This window comes from Pan paniscus, chromosome 11 (assembly GCF_029289425.2).
Source record: "Pan paniscus chromosome 11, NHGRI_mPanPan1-v2.0_pri, whole genome shotgun sequence".
Taxonomy (NCBI): Eukaryota; Metazoa; Chordata; class Mammalia; order Primates; family Hominidae; genus Pan; species Pan paniscus.
Window position 1 is genome coordinate 86,373,710 of NC_073260.2, and position 17,908 is coordinate 86,391,617.

At 46.6% G+C, this 17,908-nt stretch overlaps 1 long non-coding RNA gene across 2 annotated transcripts in view; it reads right to left on the reverse strand.

Annotated features, from left to right (window-relative positions):
• Positions 1 to 17,908, reverse strand: part of LOC117981687 (uncharacterized) — a 124,958-nt gene that overhangs the window by 55,535 nt on the left and 51,515 nt on the right. The window contains exons 2-4 of one of the 2 annotated variants that reach the window (XR_004673298.2): positions 15,762 to 15,840; positions 10,004 to 10,136; positions 4,983 to 5,577 (exon numbers count right to left, since the gene is read on the reverse strand). This is a non-coding gene — a long non-coding RNA (uncharacterized LOC117981687). Of the gene's footprint in view, positions 1 to 4,982; positions 5,578 to 10,003; positions 10,137 to 15,761; positions 15,841 to 17,908 lie in introns of those variants that run through there. The other variant, XR_008619722.1, reaches the window with a different exon arrangement.

Below are 17,908 nucleotides of genomic sequence, written 5' to 3' on the forward strand. Positions count from 1 at the left end.
AGTATCCCCTCATTGGACTCACACAGTAGCACTGAGGACGAGGCAGCACAATACTTGTCCTTCCAGTGCACGAAAAGGAAACTGAAGCATAGAGAAGGGAGGGGCTGTTCAAAGTCCTCCCTCATTCCAGGTTTTCATATGCCCAGGACGGTGACTTGCCATTATCCCAGACTGCCTCATTGAGTTTCTCAGCTCACTCTGACATAAAACCTAGCAGGGACACGGGTCCAGTATTTCTGGGCAGCAGTGCTAACAAGATGTTCCAGGAGTTTTTACAGTGCTCATATATCTTAATCCTCTCCTGGAAGTCTAGCCTAATAAAATCATTTGAAAATAAGCAAAAACCAATGCAAAAGGATGCCTTCCCAACCCAGATACTTATTCTGGGAGAATTGTGAAAAATTGGATGCAACATAGTCAACAACAGGGTGTCTCCATATGATGGGAAATCGAGCAGCCATTAAAAATGGTATTTGTGAATAATTTTCATGACATGGCAGAAATGCCATTAAGAAGGATAGCTTCAGGCCGGGCATGTGGCTCATGCCTGTAATCCCAGCACTTTGGGAGGCCGAGGCAGGCGGATCACGAGGTCAGGAGATCGAGGCCATCCTGGCTAACACGGTGAAACCCCATCTCTACTAAAAATACAAAAATAAAATTAGCCGGGTGTGGTGATGGGTGCCTGTAGTCCCAGCTACTCGGGAGGCTGAGGATGGAGAACGGTGTGAACCCGGGAGGTGGAGCTTGCAGTGAGCCAAGATTGCGCCACTGCACTCCAGCCTGGGTGACAGAGCGAGAATCCATCTAAAAAAAAAAAAAATACAGCTTCATTCAAAAGTATAGAATATATGCATGCATAAAAAAAGACATGGAAGGAAAATTATGACAATGTTAGCAGTGGTCCCTCTGGTTGTTGGGGTAGTAGGCAAGCATAGCTTCTCTTTTCTGAACTCTTTACAAGTTTATTTATTCAACAACTGTCTATTATGTCTATTAAGCATTTTCCAAGGCCAGGCCCAGTGCCTGGCCTTGGGGATCTTATGGTGAACTGTAGAGGCCAATTATCTGCCATCTGGAGCCTGTGACCCAGTAGGGGTGACAGAAAGTAACTAGGCAATCATAGATCCAAGGGATAAAAGCCATGAAGTGGCCAGTACAAGGTGGCATGGGGTGACATAGCAAAGATACATATCTCTGCTTTTATAATTGAGGAGTGTTAATCTTTAAAAGGCTAACCCGCCATAATGAAGATGTTTAAATATTTTAAAGAGCTCTGCAACAGCAGAGGCAGCTGGTGGGGGAAAGGCCTGTGCGGGGAGAAACCCCTGGCCAGCCCCTTCCCTTCTCTGTGTGGTGGGGACCAAGGATGGAGGACTAAGCATCCCTGCTTTATATTGCAACACCATTTTTGCAAGTATTCCTCAAGGGACAAGATTCATCCAGCCAGAAAGCAGTGGGATTTGCCTCCTAGCAGGGGCCAAGCTACACCTGACAGTATCCAGGGTCATTTTCTACCACCCAAGGGTACAGAGACAGGCCTCTAGTTAACCCCTGAGATGCTGGACTTCTCAATGCCTATAACACTCTGGAAAGAGTTTATAAGTGAAGAAGTGCCTCACAGGAGGCAGATGCATACAGCAGCAGGGCCCTGAGGGTCCTGGAGGTATTCGCTCTGCCCCATCATCTCATCAGCTACCCATTCATAGATTATCTTGCTTTGGGGTAAGACATTGCCTTGCATCTCTTCCTAGTGGATGAGTCTTCTGGAAAGATAATATTCATTTTACATATGTTTTTGGAGTTCTTTTTTTTTTTTAATCACATATCACTATAACTCTTGCTACTCTCTATCAAAAGCTTGGGCCAAAATGAAATCATGTCATTCCTGTTTTCCAGCCCCTGTACTGGAAATTTACTCACATTGTACCTTCTCTCTGGAGTTCCTTTGCCCATCTCTTTGTGTCCAAATCCTACCACTTGGTCAAGGCCCAATTCAGATGCTCCCTCTTTTCAGGTCCTCCTTCATTTAATCATCAAGCATTATTGGTGTCAGGCACTGGGTTAGGCACTAAGAATACATTTACATTAAAGATGCCCTTGTCCTAAAGTAAATCAGTCTATAGGTGGGAAATATGGGTGATATAGTCTGGATGTGTCTCCTTACCCAAATCTCATGTTAACTTACAGTCCCTGTGTTGGAGATGGGGCCTGGTGGGAGGCGACTGGATCACGGAAATGGATTTCTTATGAATTGTTTAGCACCAACTCCTATGTGCTGTCCTTGCAGTGAGTGAGTTCTTGTGAGATCTGGTTGCTTAAAAGTGTGTGGCACCCCCTCAACTCTGTTGCTTCTGCTTTCATCATGTGAAGTGCCTGCTCCCCCTTTGCCTTCTGACATGTTTGTAAGTTTCCTGAGGCTTTTCCAGGAGCCAAGCAGATGCCAGCATCATGCTTCCTGTACAGCCTGCAGAACCGTGAGCTAATTAAACTTCTTTTTTGTTTGTTTGTTCATTTGTTTTTGAGGCTGGAGTGCAGGGTGCGATCTTGGCTCACTGCAACCTCTACCTCCTGGGTTCAAGTGATTCTCTTCCCTCAGCCTCCCAAGTAGCTGGGACTACAGGCCCCACTACCATGCCTGGCTAATGTTTTGTATGTTTAGTAGAGATGGGGTTTCACCATGTTGGCCAGGCTGGTTTCGATCTCCTGACCTCAAGTGATTCACCTGCCTCAGCTTCCCAAAGTGCTAGGATTACAGGTGTGAGCCACCATGCCCAGCCTAAACTTCTTTTCTTTATAAATGACTCAGTCTCAGGTGTTTCTTTATAACCATGTGAGAATGGACTAATACAATGGGCAAAACTAAAAGGAAATGAACATACTTCATAATACCATGTCATATATGGTAACAATAGATTTATAGATATACATAGAGATAGATATATAGATATAGATATATGGCATCCAAACATCTCAGAAAAGTGGGTATGAGTTACTTCAGGGGAGAGGAGAGTACATTGATACAATGCCTGAGCTGGGTTTTGACAGATGAGTAGGAATTTCCTAGGCAGACAAAGGAGAGGAGAATGGCATTCCAGGCAGAGGGCATACCAGGTGCAAAGGCATAGAAAGGTGAACCAGCATGATGCATTTGAAGAGCTACAAGTCATTTGGGGTCATTGCTAAGGTATAAAGTAAAAAGGGAGATACGGAGGCACCAAGAGAAAAGTAGCAGGGCCAAGATGGTGGAAGATTTCGCCTGGATTTTATGCCTCAAGCCACAGGGGATCAGTGGACCAGTGCTGGAGTTTAAATAGAAGAATGAGGCATCAACTTCCACCATGTAATAAGCAACCTCAATGTCAGTGGCTTAAAGCAACAATCAGCATTTATGGCTTATGCATCTGGGGTTGGCTGGGGCTTAGCTGATTTGGGCTGGGCCTTGCTGAAGTGACTTGGCTCTTCTCCATGTATCTCTCGTCTTCCTCCTGGAACTGCCAGGCCAGCCTGGGCATGTCTTGCTCATGGCAATGACAGAGGCACAAGAGCACGGAAAGAAACACGCAAGGTGTCTTGAGGCCTGGGCTCAGAACTGGCACGTTGTCACTTCCACCTCATTCTGTCCACCAAACAAAGTGACATGACCCAGTCTAGATTCAAGAGGAGGGGAACCAGTGAGAGCTCCTGCCAAGTCATATGACAAAGTTCATGGCTATACGGAGGACTGGAGAGTCAGGTCCATCCATGCACTCTACCACAAGCCATGTGATCAGATATCTGCATTAGGTCACTAGGTAGCTATGTGGAGGGTGGATTACAGGGGATAAGGCAGTTTCAGAGATTCAGGCAGGAACTGAACAAATGCCCTAGGATCTCACAACCTGCTCTTTCTATCTATTCTATGTACTGGGATTTAGCTAGATTACACAAAAGGAAAGCTTATCTTTGGCCTTTTGTTCAATTCTAAGAACTCAGCCTGAGCACTTTGGTGCTTGCAGCAGTGCATAAGAAGGCTTTGAAATAAACAGATATTCAATAAACTAGTGAACAAGAGTTTTCTTTATCTTGGAAAAGACATCTCTGAGACAAAAACGGACCTGAGCTGCAATATTGGATAAGCCCCACTGATCACAAGAAAACCTAACATAGGTAATTGACTATTGGCAAATGAAACAGCACCAAATAAAGCAAATAATTAACAATTATTGTACTCAGAGGTAAAGGAACTACAAATCTAGGCTGCCTCGGCATTTGTCCTAGGCATCAATAAGAACAAAGTGTTTGTTAGTGGGTGAGTAACCCAGGTGTGAAATTCATTTTATTAGACCAGATCTAAAAATAGGCTTGAACCAGAGAGTAGAAAAGAACACAATTTATCCCCACTTGCTCACTGGGGCACCCAGGGAATAAATTAAAGATGCTGTTTTTTGTTTACAAAGGGGGAATTGTGGTAGATTGTTTGCAGAAATGACCACAGTTACTTCCCTTTCTGTGTCTCTGCTACTTTGCAGATGTGACTTTGTAACTCTTCCTATCAAAAGTGGTGTCCTCAAGTCTTGAGTCTGTGACTAGTTTTGGCCAATAGAATTTGGCAAAGGTGACACTGTACTAGTTCCAAGCCCAAGCCTCAAGAGGCCTTGCACACTGCCACCTGCTTTCTTGGGACCCTTGTCTTCATGATGTGAACAAACCCAGGCTAAGCTGCCAGCGGATGAGTTCATGAGTCAGGCCAGTTGTCCCAGCCAAGACCTTAAACATACACAAGAGCTCAGCCCAAACTAGCAAAACCAAACTGCAGCTGCCCCACAGCTAACTACAAAAGCAAGAGGAATTCTAGCTGAGTTCAGAAAACCTGCCAGCTGAGCCCAGCCTAAACAGCCAACCTACAGAATCTTGAAGTAAATACATGGTTATTTTAAGCTACTAAGTTTTAGAGTGATTTGTTACACAGCAAAAGGTAACTGATATTGGAGTATTCTGGATCAGGCCAGGTGCATTGGCTCACACCTATAATCCCAGCACTTTGGGAGGCTGAGGCAGGCAGATCACTTGAGCTCAGGAGTTCAAGACTAGCCTGGGCAACATGGCCAAAACTCATCCCTACACACACACACACAAATACAAAAATTAGGCAGGCTTGGTGATGCATACCTGTGGTCCCAGCTACTTGGGAGGCTGAAGTGGGAGGATGGGTTGTGCCCGGGAGGCAGAGGTTGCAGTAAGCAGAGATTGCACCACTGCACTCCAGCCTAGGTGACAGTCAGATCTTGTCTCAAAAAAATAATAATAAAATAAAAAGGCCAGGTGCAGTGGCTCATGCCTGTAATCCCAGCACTTTGGAAGTCCAAAGCAGGCAGATCACCTGAGGTCAGGAGTTCTAGACCAGCCTGACCAACATGGAGAAACCCCATCTCTACTAAAAATACAAAATTAGCCAGGCATGGTGGTGTGTGCCTGTAATCCCAGCTACTCAGGAGGCTGAGGCAGGAGAATCGCTTGAACCCGGGAGGCAGAGGTTGCGGTGAGCCAAGATCATGCCATTGCACTCCAGCTTCGGCAACAAGAGCGGAACTCCATCTCAAATAAAAAAACAAAAGTTTTCTGGATCAAAACAGCTAGAAATACACCAGAAAAAATAATGACAACTGCTACCAATTACTGGGCATCTACTTACTGTATACTGAGAAACTTGTGTATCTAAAACTGTTAGGTACTTCACTTACATCACATTAACTCATCTTTGAAACCCTGCAAAATAGAGTTATTTTCACCATTTTGTAAATGAGTACATGAGGAAACTGAGGCTAGGGAGACAGTTTAAGTAACTTGCCCAAGGTCACACAGCTACTGTGTAGGTTTGCAAACATACTCCTAGACAAGTGGGGCCTCTCAGAGGCTGAGAGAAGCCTGGGCCACTTCCAATTTTTAAGGTGCCTAACATACTGATAAATGAAGATATGAAGAAACAATTACCAAAATTGTGATATACAGTCAGTCATGCATCACTTAACGGTGTGGGATATGTTCTGAGAAATTCATCCTTAGGTGATTTTGTTGTTGTGTGAACATCATAGAGTGTACTTACACAAACACAGATGGCAGAACTATGTGCCTAGGCTATATGGTATAGCCTATTGCGCCTAGGCTACAAACCTGTACAGCATGTGACTGTACTGAACACTGCAGGCAACTGTAACAGAGTGGTAAGTATTTGCATATCTAAACATAGAAAAGGTACAGTAAAAATACAGTATTATAATCTTGTGAGACCACCATCAAGCATGCAGTCCTTCATTGACCAAATGTTGTTATGTGGTGCATGACTGTATTTTAAATCTTTACATTTGTCAAATGAGCACTTTCAATATAAAAAAAAGGCAATGAGATATTGCTAATCACAAGATAATTCCAGTATGTATTTTAAAAGCATATTAATTTATAAGGTACTACAAATGGTGTGGTTCAGTAATGGGATGCAAATGTTACTTTGGTGAACATTTCCTACTTTGATCTGGTGAATGTACCTCTCTGATGGGACATATAACTTCCTTTGGAGGTGCTATAGTTCGATCTGTTTGACCCCTCAAAATCTCATGTTGCAATTTGATCCCTAGTGTTGGAGGTGGGGCCTAGTGGGAGGTGTTTGAGTTATGAGGGCAGATTCCTCATGAATGACTTGGTGCCATCCTCATGGTAATGAGTGAGTTCTTGCTGTATTAGTTTCCTGGAGAACTGGTTGTTAAAAAGAGCCTGGTACCTCCTGCCCCACCATGTGATCTCTGCCCACACAGGGCAGCAGCATCTGCTTCTGGTGAGGGCTTCAGGTTTTCTCATGGCAGAAGGTAGAGGGGAGCCTGAGTGTGCAGATATCACCTGGCTAGAGAGGAAACCAGAGAGGGGGAAGGAAGCACGATGTTTCTTGTACATCCTGCAGAACCATGAGCCAAATTAACCTCTTTTTAAAATAAATTACCAAGCCTCAGGTATTCCTTTATAGCAACACAAAAATGGGTAAAGACAGGAGATAACATCAAAAGATTAAATATAAGCTCTTTCATGAGGTCAGGCCCAGCCATGGGGCCCACCTGGCCATTGCCTGCCCTCAGCCCAGCCCCCATGAAAGGCCTGAGCATGAGCCAAAGGAATCCATCCTATAGCATCAAGCAGCCCTCAGCTGAGAAATGAGCTCCCAGAGAGGGTTCTTATGGAAACAAGTCTCTGCTCTCATCAGAGAATTGAGCCATCTTTGTTTTATGTCACAAAATGATTATATTCTGGGATGTTTCACTCCATTGTGTCCAGGCTTACCCTGAACCAAGAAAAGTAGAGATTCACCAAGAAGTCAGCCAACATTGCCAGTATAGACGTAGAGAAAGGGATAGGAGATGCAGGGCTCTATGTGGTTCAGAGGGTTGAGAAGGCATCTCAGAGATTACTCTGTGGCTCAATCTTGGAACATGAATAGGAGTCTGCTGGGTGGAGAAGATCATTACAGGTGGCTGGAATAGCACTGGCAAAGGCATAGGGTTAAGAAAGCACGCGGCAGACATGGGAATGGTGCAGAGGCCAGCGTGACTGTAGCCAGGGGTGGGTGGGGAGAGTGGAAGCAGACAGAGCTAGAGGAGAGATTGGGGAAATACTGGAGAGAGTGTTGTACCTGAGAAGGCCTGGCCAGGTCTCTCTCCCTTGAGGGATGCAGTCTTTTGCTTCCAAAGAGTAATCTCAGCCCTAGAGTGCAGCTGTGTGCCCAGAATAAATCCCTGTGGGATGCATTCCATCCACTCCTTGCAGCAGGTCTTTTCAAAAGATTTCAGCAGCCTCTTGTTTGCCTATAGCTCTTATGCAAGCTGCTGCAGGCCAGGTGTTCCTTGGAGCCTAAATTCTGCATTTCCCATCTGTATCATTTACAAACCAACCTGGATATCTCCCTGCTTCTAGACAAATCTGAGGTCTTTTACACAGGTCAATCTGTTGAGAAAAGAAAAATGTAATGAGGTTCCGGCCAGGTGCAGTGGCTCACTCCTGTAATCCCAGCACTTTGGGAGGCTGAGGCAAGAGGATCACCTGAGGTCAGGAGCTCAAGACCAGCCTTGCCAACATGGCAAAACCCCGTCTCTACTAAAAATACAAAAATTAGCCAGGCATAGTGGAACACACTTATAATCCCAGCTATTTGGGAGGCTGAGGCAGGAGAATCGCTTGAACCCAGGAGGCAGAGGTTGCAGTAAGCTGAGATCACGCCACTGCACTCCAGCCTGGGTGACAGAGCAAGACCCCATCAGAAAGAAAGAAGAAAAGAAAAAGAAAGAAATAAAGAAAGAAAGAAAGAAAGAAGAAAGAAAGAAAGAAAGAAAGAAAGAAAGAAAGAAAGAAAGAAAGAAAACAGAGAGAGAGGGAGGGAGGGAGGGAGGGAGGGAGGAAGGAAGGAAGGAGAAAAATGTAATGAGGTTTTGAAATAACAAAGTCAGTTCCCTGATAATTTTACAGGCTTGAGAGTAAAGAAAGGCCAAGAAGGTTGGTTTGAAGGCAGAGAACAACTAAGGTGGCCTAGAATCGTCACATCTTGGCACCTAGAGCCATCAGGGTTCTCTGAGACCATCTGGTCCAAGGACGGCAAATATATGGCACATGTGCCACCCTCCCCACATCTGGTGTCCAGTGCAGATGTTGTTAATCTATTGCTACACACTTTTTAGCCAAGCATCTCCCCATCAAGCACAGTCAGCTCATAAGTGAAAGCCAATTGATCATTCCTGATGGTTTCCATTACCCCCATTTCATAGATGAGAAAATGGAGGCGCAGGGAGGTTAAGGGGTTTGTCCAAGGAGAGCTTTCAGTTCCGCCCCACCATTTCCACATGGTTTGTGGAAGACAAACACTTGTATGCCTCAACTGTAATCAGGGAATGAGTCCAGCACCTGGGACAGGGTTTTAAAAGCAACAAAATTTTTTTCCATTTCCAGTTCCAGTTGTTATATGACAATGCTTTGAAACGTATATTTTTATTATCATAATAAAAGAACACATAAACGGTTAGTAAGTTGTGCCCACACACTTAATAAAGGCCTAAGGAATTTATTCATTCACCCAAGGGCCAGGCAGTGTACTGGGTATTGAGTTTATGAGGACACCAAAGACATCCCAGGGGCCCAGGGAACTGAAATGTCCAAATCTGATATTCTGCTTAGTTGGGAGAGGTGAGAGCTGGCCTCACAAGCAGGTACAGTGCAACTCCCTTCCCAGGGATGAAAAGGACCCAGAGGTTCCACACATGCCACCCCTCACTCGGTCCTCTATACAATATTTTCTAGAGCCCCTGACAGGCCCCTGTTCACACACCTCCAGGGATCACTACTTCCCAAGACTGCCAACTGTATCTTCAGCTGGTTCTACCCACTACAAATTCTTCCTTTTGCTGAAAGGGAATGAGCCTCCCTGTGACTTCCACCAAACTGGCCCTGCCTTTGTCCTGTGAGGAACTAGTTTTCCAAGGACCTAAGAGAGAATGTTGTGGGGGAGGGGTCTCTTGTAAGAGAAAGACAAAGCCAAGAGGAAAGGAAAGGCACTAAAACCATCCTTCCCAATTTACCGTGTGGCGAAACCATTTCCTATCCCCACTCATAATTCTTAAGCATATCAGTGGAACATCATCTTGCCCATTCTGCTCTGGTACATGCTGAGATCCTCGTAAATCCCAGCTCCTGCCGAAGACCCAAAATGCATTGTCTATGGGATCCTGTACAAGAGAGCTGGTTGCTATGGTAACAACTGGAGGTAAATTTCCTAGCACCCCCAACTAAACTATTAATCAGAAAGATGAGGAAAGAGTCAGGGTGGTCAATAAATTAGGGAAGAAATTGGCTCCTACCGGGAAGCACACAGAGCAGGGCCACCCCACCCCACCCCCACCCCCACCCCCACCCCCGCTGAGGCCTCACTCATCCCTCCCTTTGATCTTCTGATGCAGTAGGAGAAGCAGCCAGAGCCTGAGGGGAAACCTACCTCCATTCTCCTCTCCAACTCTTTGTTTCTCATCCTGGTGGAGTCAGAGAGGTTCCCAAGTGGAAGCTGCACCTGGCATCTCATCAGTGAGGGCCCCAGTTAGCAGGAACATCAAAGGTAGAAATGCTGGAACCTGAAAAAAAGAATGCCTGGCCAGCTTGAAAGAAGCATTCTACTGAAGTGTGGTGATAAGATCCGGATTAGAATCAGCATTGATGGATCATAGAAGGATTAAAGTGACAGGGTCCCAAATCTTCACAAAACGTTTGCAGATTTGTTTGTTTGGGTTTTTTCCAAGGACTTTATCTTCCTTGCTTTAATGTTTATCCTTGGCTGTCTTAATAAGGAGTGGTATGGAAAACCCTTGTGATGCCTCCTCCAAGTGAACTAGATCCACCAGTTCTCATCATGCAGCCCTCTGCTGCTGTGGGGGGAGGGGGTGGGCAGCTTGCTCTAATTATAGGAAACACTCCGGGGAGAAAACACACCCTTTGCACACAGAATCCTGCAAAGGGAATGTACATTCCTCTCTATTCTTTGGTACAATCTCTCCCAGGGTTGCTTTTTGGATGGCATTGTGCCTCCCTTGTTCCCCACTTCTCTTGTCCAAGGATGCCATCCTTGATTAAGCCCACCTTTCTCATAGAAGGAAAAACGGGGGATTGTCCGGGAAGAATCCCATGTTAGGCTTTGTATGAAAGCCCATCACTCCTATTAACACTGTGACTTTGACCTCAATTGGCCCAGGCTCTTCCTGTTCCTCAAGGAGAGGGAAGCAAGTGCACTGGGGAAGATCAGCCCTGGCTTCACTGCAAACTCATCATAGGACCTTGGGCAAGGCCCTTCCTGTGTCTGGGCCTCAGTTTGCCAAACGGTGCAAGAAAGAGCCTCAAAGACTGTAACAGAGGCCAGCTCCAAAGGCCTCTTTGGTACTCTCTGGCTCTAAAATTAAATTTTCTCAAGTGAGAAAAGAGGAAAGGAAGGTGATGAGAGGATAGAAGGGAGCTTTCCACCCTGGAGGCAGGAGGTTGAGGTGGAGAGTCTGAATTAAAGCCATAAAGAGAAAATAGGGCGGCACCGGCCTGTCTCCCCCACCACACACACAAAGGATCCTGCACGCAGAGCAGGTCCTTAGGAAAAGCCACTGGCTGCATAAGCCGCTTTGGCTGCTGCCTCTGTTAAGGAAGCATCTCCAGAGAACTGTTTCTAGTCTGTCTGAGCAGGGAGAACCTTGAAGGGTCCTGGAGAAGGGAACGGACTGAGCCGGGGTTTCACAGTGAGCAGGTGGAAGGCAGGACTTGCAAGCACCCTGGCCTCCCACCTGCAGACTTCTGCAGTCTCCAGTGCCCCATGGCCAAATATTCTTGCACTGTCTTCCTTGGATCTTTCCTATGATTTGTGCACATACTGCAGTGAAAATGGCAAAGAGAGATCCTGCAGGGATTGGTAATTTTTCACCATGGGTGGCACTGAGACTTCCCTGCTCCCTGGAGGAGGGAAATGAAGAGTTGATTAAGTACTCGAAACATCCCTGCCTGTGGACTATTTAATAAGCGCCTCGCCTGTCTCTCAGCCATAGAGCAGACATTTGGTTCGCTAATCCAATTTGGCAAGCCTCTCCCAGGCTGCAAACGCTAGCTGCTGGGCGCCATTTTGTCTGATGTGTTAGAAATCAATGCAGGCTCCCCGCACTTGCTCTCACTACCGCTTGACTGATTACTAACGAGACCTCTCCCTTGCACAAGTCACCGACAGAGAACCCCTCCATGTTCCAAGAAGCTCTGGGGACCTGGTGATCATCCAGTCATCCCCCTGATTCTCTTAGCAAGGAATCTGAATAAATCAGCAAAAGCAGGTGTGGGACTGCAAAATGTTTTCTTCCTCAACTGAACCAAGCTATGTTTTCCACTTAGCAGGAGGAAGTCTGTAAGAAGGACAATATTTTAGCATCTTCCATAAAAACCACAACAATGGCATTTTCATTTTGATATGTGAGAGCTCTTATTCGGACGCAGAATTAGTGCTCGGTGCATCTGTTTCTTTCAACCAACAAGAGCTCTGTTAGTAGGGTTTCTCTTTGCCTTGGCCACCAGGAAGCTTGGATATAAATGCTGGTTCACAGTTTGAGATGCAGGCATATTTCTGCCCACTCAGTGAGCTTTCTCACCTCCTTTTTAATAAACATTTTAAAGTCTTATATGTGTTCCTTTAAAAAAATAAATGTGAATTTATCATTTTTCACTACAAACTTGCCTTAAGCTGTTGGAAAGTTCCCTTCTTTCCTTTTTATAGAGAACACTCTTGGAAAAGGAAGATAGAGTGAATGTTTATTTTTTGCCTCCATAATATTAGCTCCTCACAAGGCACAACCAGGATCTTCCTATGGGGTCCAGGCGCCTCACTCTTAGTCTAGTTGTTCTGGGCACTTTTCTACTCTCTGGCCTAGCAGTGGACATTGTACTTCTTGGGCCATGGTGATGGGGTTTGAGTGACACCTTAACTTAAGGTGGTCCAATAGCAAACATCAGAATTTCTGCCGGAAAATGCTGGGCAAAGATTTCTATCCTTTTCTGCAGGGTCCGAACGTAAAAAGACATAGGCTTAGGGACTGCTAAAAGCCATTTTGTGACCAAAAGGGAAAAGCCTGTCTGAAAATGAGTCAACCTTGAGGAGGAGGAACTGAGAGACAGAAACAGAGGTGCATCCTGACATTACTTGAGCACCTATATCAAGTTAATCCTGAAGTTTGACAGTGCAGGGATATGAGAGCCAATACATTGACTTTGGGTCTGGTTTCCAGTGACTTACAGCTAAAAGAGTCCTGATAGTTTCTAGAGGTCAGTAAGGGTGTTAACTGCACCTCTGCCTCCAAGTCACCCTATCCCAAGCCCCCTCCTCAGGAGACCCTGTGACCAGTCTGGTATCCTCCCCAGGTAGGCAAAGACAGTCATGGTGTCACTAAAAGCCTCTTTAGTGTCCTGATACAAGTGGGGTCAGTCCTTTTTTTTTTTTTTTTGAGATGGAGCCTCACTGTCACCCAGACTGGAGTGCAGTGGCACGATCTCAGCTTACTGCAACCTTTGCCTGGGTAGCAGCAATTCTCCAGCCTCAGCCTCCCGAGTAGCTGGGACTACAGGCGCGTGCCACCATGCCTGGCTAATTTTTGTATTTTAGTAGAGACGAGCTTTCACCATGTTGGCCAGGCTGGTCTCAAAGTTCTGACCTCAGGTGATCCATCAACCTGAGCCTCTCAAAGTGCTGGGGTTACAGGAGTGAGCCTCCGCCCCCAGCCCAGTCCTTTGTTGATCTCTAGGCTTATGTCTGCTGATGGCTTCCAAGTCTATCTCCAGCTGGGTCTCTCTACAGTTCCCCAGCTGGTGCCTCTCGGCACCTTAGCCTCAGCATCTCCCACCACTGTGAAGGCACCTTTGTCCACAGCATCTCTTTTCTCACTCCATTCTGTCACCAACAAATTGATCACCAATGCCAAGCAGACATCTACCAGATGTCTCTCGAATCCAGTTCTGCTTCTAGTTTCCACTGTTTCTGCTTCAATTCAGGTCAAACACTGGTCTCCACATGGAAGCCTCTCCTCCAACTTACTCTCCACGCCTCCATCTGACAACTCCTCCTCAAGTGCTGTCCTTACCTTGCAGCTTCCCTGCTCATAACCCTCGAGGGCTCCCTCCCACCAAACCCCCCAACTGGAATTCAAGACCCTCATGATCTGACCCCAAACTATGGAGACTGTAGCAAAAAGCACATCTTTTCCCACAAATACCTCACTTCCCTTCTGCCATATTTTTGTTTACATAGTTTTAATTCCCTCTGTTTCTACTACTGAACTCCTACGCATCTGTCAAAACCCAGCTCCAATGCCCCTCCTCTAAGAAAACTTTCTAATTATCTCTCTCTCACCTTAACAGTGGAATTGTAGATTCCCAGAGACCTAGAAAAATTATTTTATAAAATCGCATAGGCCCACTCTGACAATTTTAGGACCCAGGACAAGTAAAAGAGAACTCTTGCAGCCGACAGTGTCTGTACTCTTCTCTTTCCACCCTCCCCACAACTCTGTCCTGCAATGTGAGGGGTCTCGTGCACATAAGCAAGGACCTTCAAGCCCTCACATCCAAGCTCCACCCCACACCCCCAACAGCCCCTTGCCAACTCCCCCAGTCACTCTTTGGCCATCCCTTGGGGTTGGGGCACCATGGCTTGGGGGAAGAGGCCAATACAGGTCCTGGAAGCAGGCTTGGTCCCTTTGAGCAGGAAATCCCAGGGTGGAGAGTACAGGAGTGAGGTCCAGAGAGTGTGGGCTCTGGGTCGGCCCTCTGCCCTGTGGGGAGGGCACAGCTGGGCCCTCTGCAGTCAAGCTGTCGCACATCAGTGTGCACACGCATTGGGAGCTCCCGCAAGTCTAACAAGCCCCCAGAGCACGAGACGACTGCCAGGCAGCAGCCCACGCCAGCGTCTAAACATGAGACCCGGGTCCAAGGGCAGATGGCAACATTAACTATATGGGGTCTTCTTTGATACATAATGGGTAAAATAAACTTGGAGCTGCAATTCTCCAGAATGAAGCTCAAAAACAGTAAGTTCACAGCAACGGCTTCTGGGTCTCAAAGCTGTGCTGTGCTTTACTTTTACAATTCGGTCTCGCTTACAGATTCTCCAGCAGCCCAGAGAGGCTGTGACTTGGCAGGTCGGTAGATTTGGGACCTCCTGCCTCTACTTCCAGGCCCTTTGTCTGCCTGGTGCTGTGAAGACTGACCAGACCCCGTGGAGCAAGTATTAGAAAGAAATCAGGTCATTTCCTGGGTACACGACTCTGCCAGTGAAAACGAGCCTGCCTGTCACCCCCATAGAGCCAGAACCACCCAAGGTGGAACCTTAAGGATGTCTCCCCAGGGGTCTTTGCTTCCCCTGCACCATCTCTCCTGGATCTAAATGTATGTCTGCTTGAGTTGAGGAGTTCCAGACCAGCTTGGGCAACATAGCAAGACTTTGTCTCCAATTTAAAGTAAAAAAAAAAAAAAAAAGCTAGACATAGTGGTGTTTACTATCATCCCAGCTACTCCAGCTACTTGGGAGGCTCAGGCAGCAAGATTGCTTGAGCCTAGGAGTTGAGGCTGCAGTGAGCTATGATCATGCCACCACACTCCAGCCTGGGTGACAGAGCAAGACCTTGTCTCAAAAACAAGAAGATAATTTCTTAAAAATGTATGTCCTCCCTAACTACTCAACCTCCTTCTCCCTCAGCAATCTCAGACACAGTTGGGCCTCCTCCCAACTATTTGGCCCCCAGGCAAAAAAAATCTGGCATGAAGGCTGAGAAGCGGAGGAGGGGTAAGAGAGGGCAGAGTTTCCTTCCTTCTTTGTTGTGCCAGGAGTCTTAAACACCCCCTTGAGTTTAAATATGTATATATATTGCCTTAGAGTCACTGATCATCAGGACTGAAAGTACCCTAGTACAATTCTCTCACTTTAATGATGGGGAAACTGAGGCCCAGAGAGGGTGGTAGCTTGCCTGAAGTCCCACAGCAAGTTGGTATGGAGCCATGACTAGGACGTAGGTCTCCTCACTCCAGTCCTGTTCTTGTTCTGCCCCACACTGGCCCTTTCCTAAACTCACCCCTTGCCCCACGTGGCACAGAACAGACCTCCCCCTCTTACTACCTGGGTGAGTTTACAAAAGCCACTTACTCCATCTGAGATTCAGTTTCCTTACTGCTCAGAGGGGAAGAGCATTTCTTACCTGCTGGAGTCATGCAGGTAGAGGAGCCAGCACAGGGTCCAGAATGTGGCAGGTGGTTGAGCCCAGTGTGGGTCCTTTTCTTTGCCCATTATAAGCATGACAAGGAAAGAAATGGTCCTCAGGTTAGCTTCCTATGGCTGCTGCAACAACTTGTCACAGAGTGTTAACAGCCTCGAATCTGTATGGGTCTGCAGCAACTACAGATTCTTAGCCTCTTTCAAGGAAAGAATTTGTCCAAGGGGCATAAGGCTGAGTGAGAGATGGAGGCAAGTTTTTGAGCAGGAGTGAGTTTATTAAAAAATTTTAGAGCAGAAGGCCAGGTGTGGTGGCTCACGCCTGTAATCCCAGCACTTTGGGAGGCTGAGATGGGACCATCGCTTGAGGCCAGGAGTACGAGACCAGCGTGGTCAACATAGCGAGATCTATCTCTTAAAAAACAAACAAAAATGTTTTAGAGCAGGAACAAAAGGAAGTAAAGTACACTTGGAAGAGAACCAAGCGGGTGACTTGAGGAATCCAAGTGGGCTGTCTGACCTTTGACCTCTGACCTTGTTTACACGTTGTCATGCTTCCTGGCGGTTGCATCTCTCCTCCCTTGATTTTCCCTTGGGGCAGGCTGTTCACATGCACAGTGGCCTGCCAGCATTTGGGAGGGGCCGTATGCACAGTGTGTTTACTAAAACTGTACGCATGCTCACTTGAGGTGTTTTTCTCTTCCCAGTTGAGAGTTCTCAGAGGAAGGTCACATGCCAGTTAAACTCTGCCATTTTGCCTCTTAGTTCACATGCTTGAGCCACTTGCCTCATCTTTTTGTGTTTTTTTTTTTGTGTGTGAGACAGACTCTCACTCCATCCGTCGCCCAGGCTGAAGTGCAGTGGCGAAATCTCGGCTCACTGCAGCCTCCACCTCCCAGGTTCAAGCAATTGTCCTGTCTCAGCCTCCTAACTAGCTGTGACTACAGGCGCCTGCCACTATGCCCAGCTAATTTTTGTATTTTAGTAGAGACGGGGTTTCACCATGTTGGTCAGGCTGGTCTTGAACTCCTGACCTCAGGTGATCCACCCACCTCAACCTGCCAAAGTGCTGGGATTACAGGCGTGAGCCACTGCACCTGGCCACTTGCCTGATATTATTGGGAAGTGGCTGATCACCAGCTTCAGGTGTTTTCTATCTATTGGGAGATTGCCTTTGCCTGGCACCAGCTACAACCAATTATTATTTTAGAGAGACAGTGTAACAACCAGCTGACCGTCACCTGATCATCACCTGACATTCCTGGTGGGTGTGTGGGGCATCTCCTGTCCTGCTCATGTCTGCCTAACTACCTATTCTAACAAGAGGAACTTAAAACAACACAGATTTCTTATCTTACAGCTCTGGAGTCAGATGTCCAAAATGGATCTCATGGAGCTAAAATGTAGGCGTCAGTGTAACGGCCGGATCCCATTTCTCAAGACAGGGAAATTGCAATAGAGAACAAGTAATTCATGCAGAGCTGCTGTGCAGGAGACCAGAGTTTTATTATTACTCAAATCAGTCTCCCGAGCATTCAGGGAGCAGAGTTTTTAAGGACAATTTGGTGGGTTGGGGGAAGCCAGTGAGCCAGGAGTGCTGATTGGTCAGAGACGAAATCATAGGGAGTCAAAGCTGGCTTTTTGCACTGAGTCAGTTCCTGAGTGGGGTGACCACAGGATCAAATGAGCCAGTTTATTGATCTGGGTGGCATCCCCCTATCCATCAAGTGCAGCATTTGCAAAGTATCTCAAGCACTGACCTTAGGGGCAGTTTAGGGAGGGTTAGAATCTTGTAGCCTCCAGTTGCATGACTCCTAAACCATAATTTCTAATCTCGTGGCTAATGTTAGTCCTACAAAGGCAGTCTAGTCCTCAGGCAAGAAGGAGGTCTGCTTTGGGAAAGGGTTGTTATTGTCTTTGTTTTAAACTATAAACTATAAACTGAGTTTCTCCCAAAGTTAGTTCAGCCTGCGCCCAGGAAAGAACAAGGACAGCTTGGAGGTTAGAAACAAGAGGGAGTCGATTAATTTAGATCTCTTTCTCTGTCTCAGTCATAATTTTGCAAAGGCGGTTTCATCGGCAGGGCTGGGTCCCCATTTTCGTGCACTTTCCAGCTCCTAGAGCCACCCACAC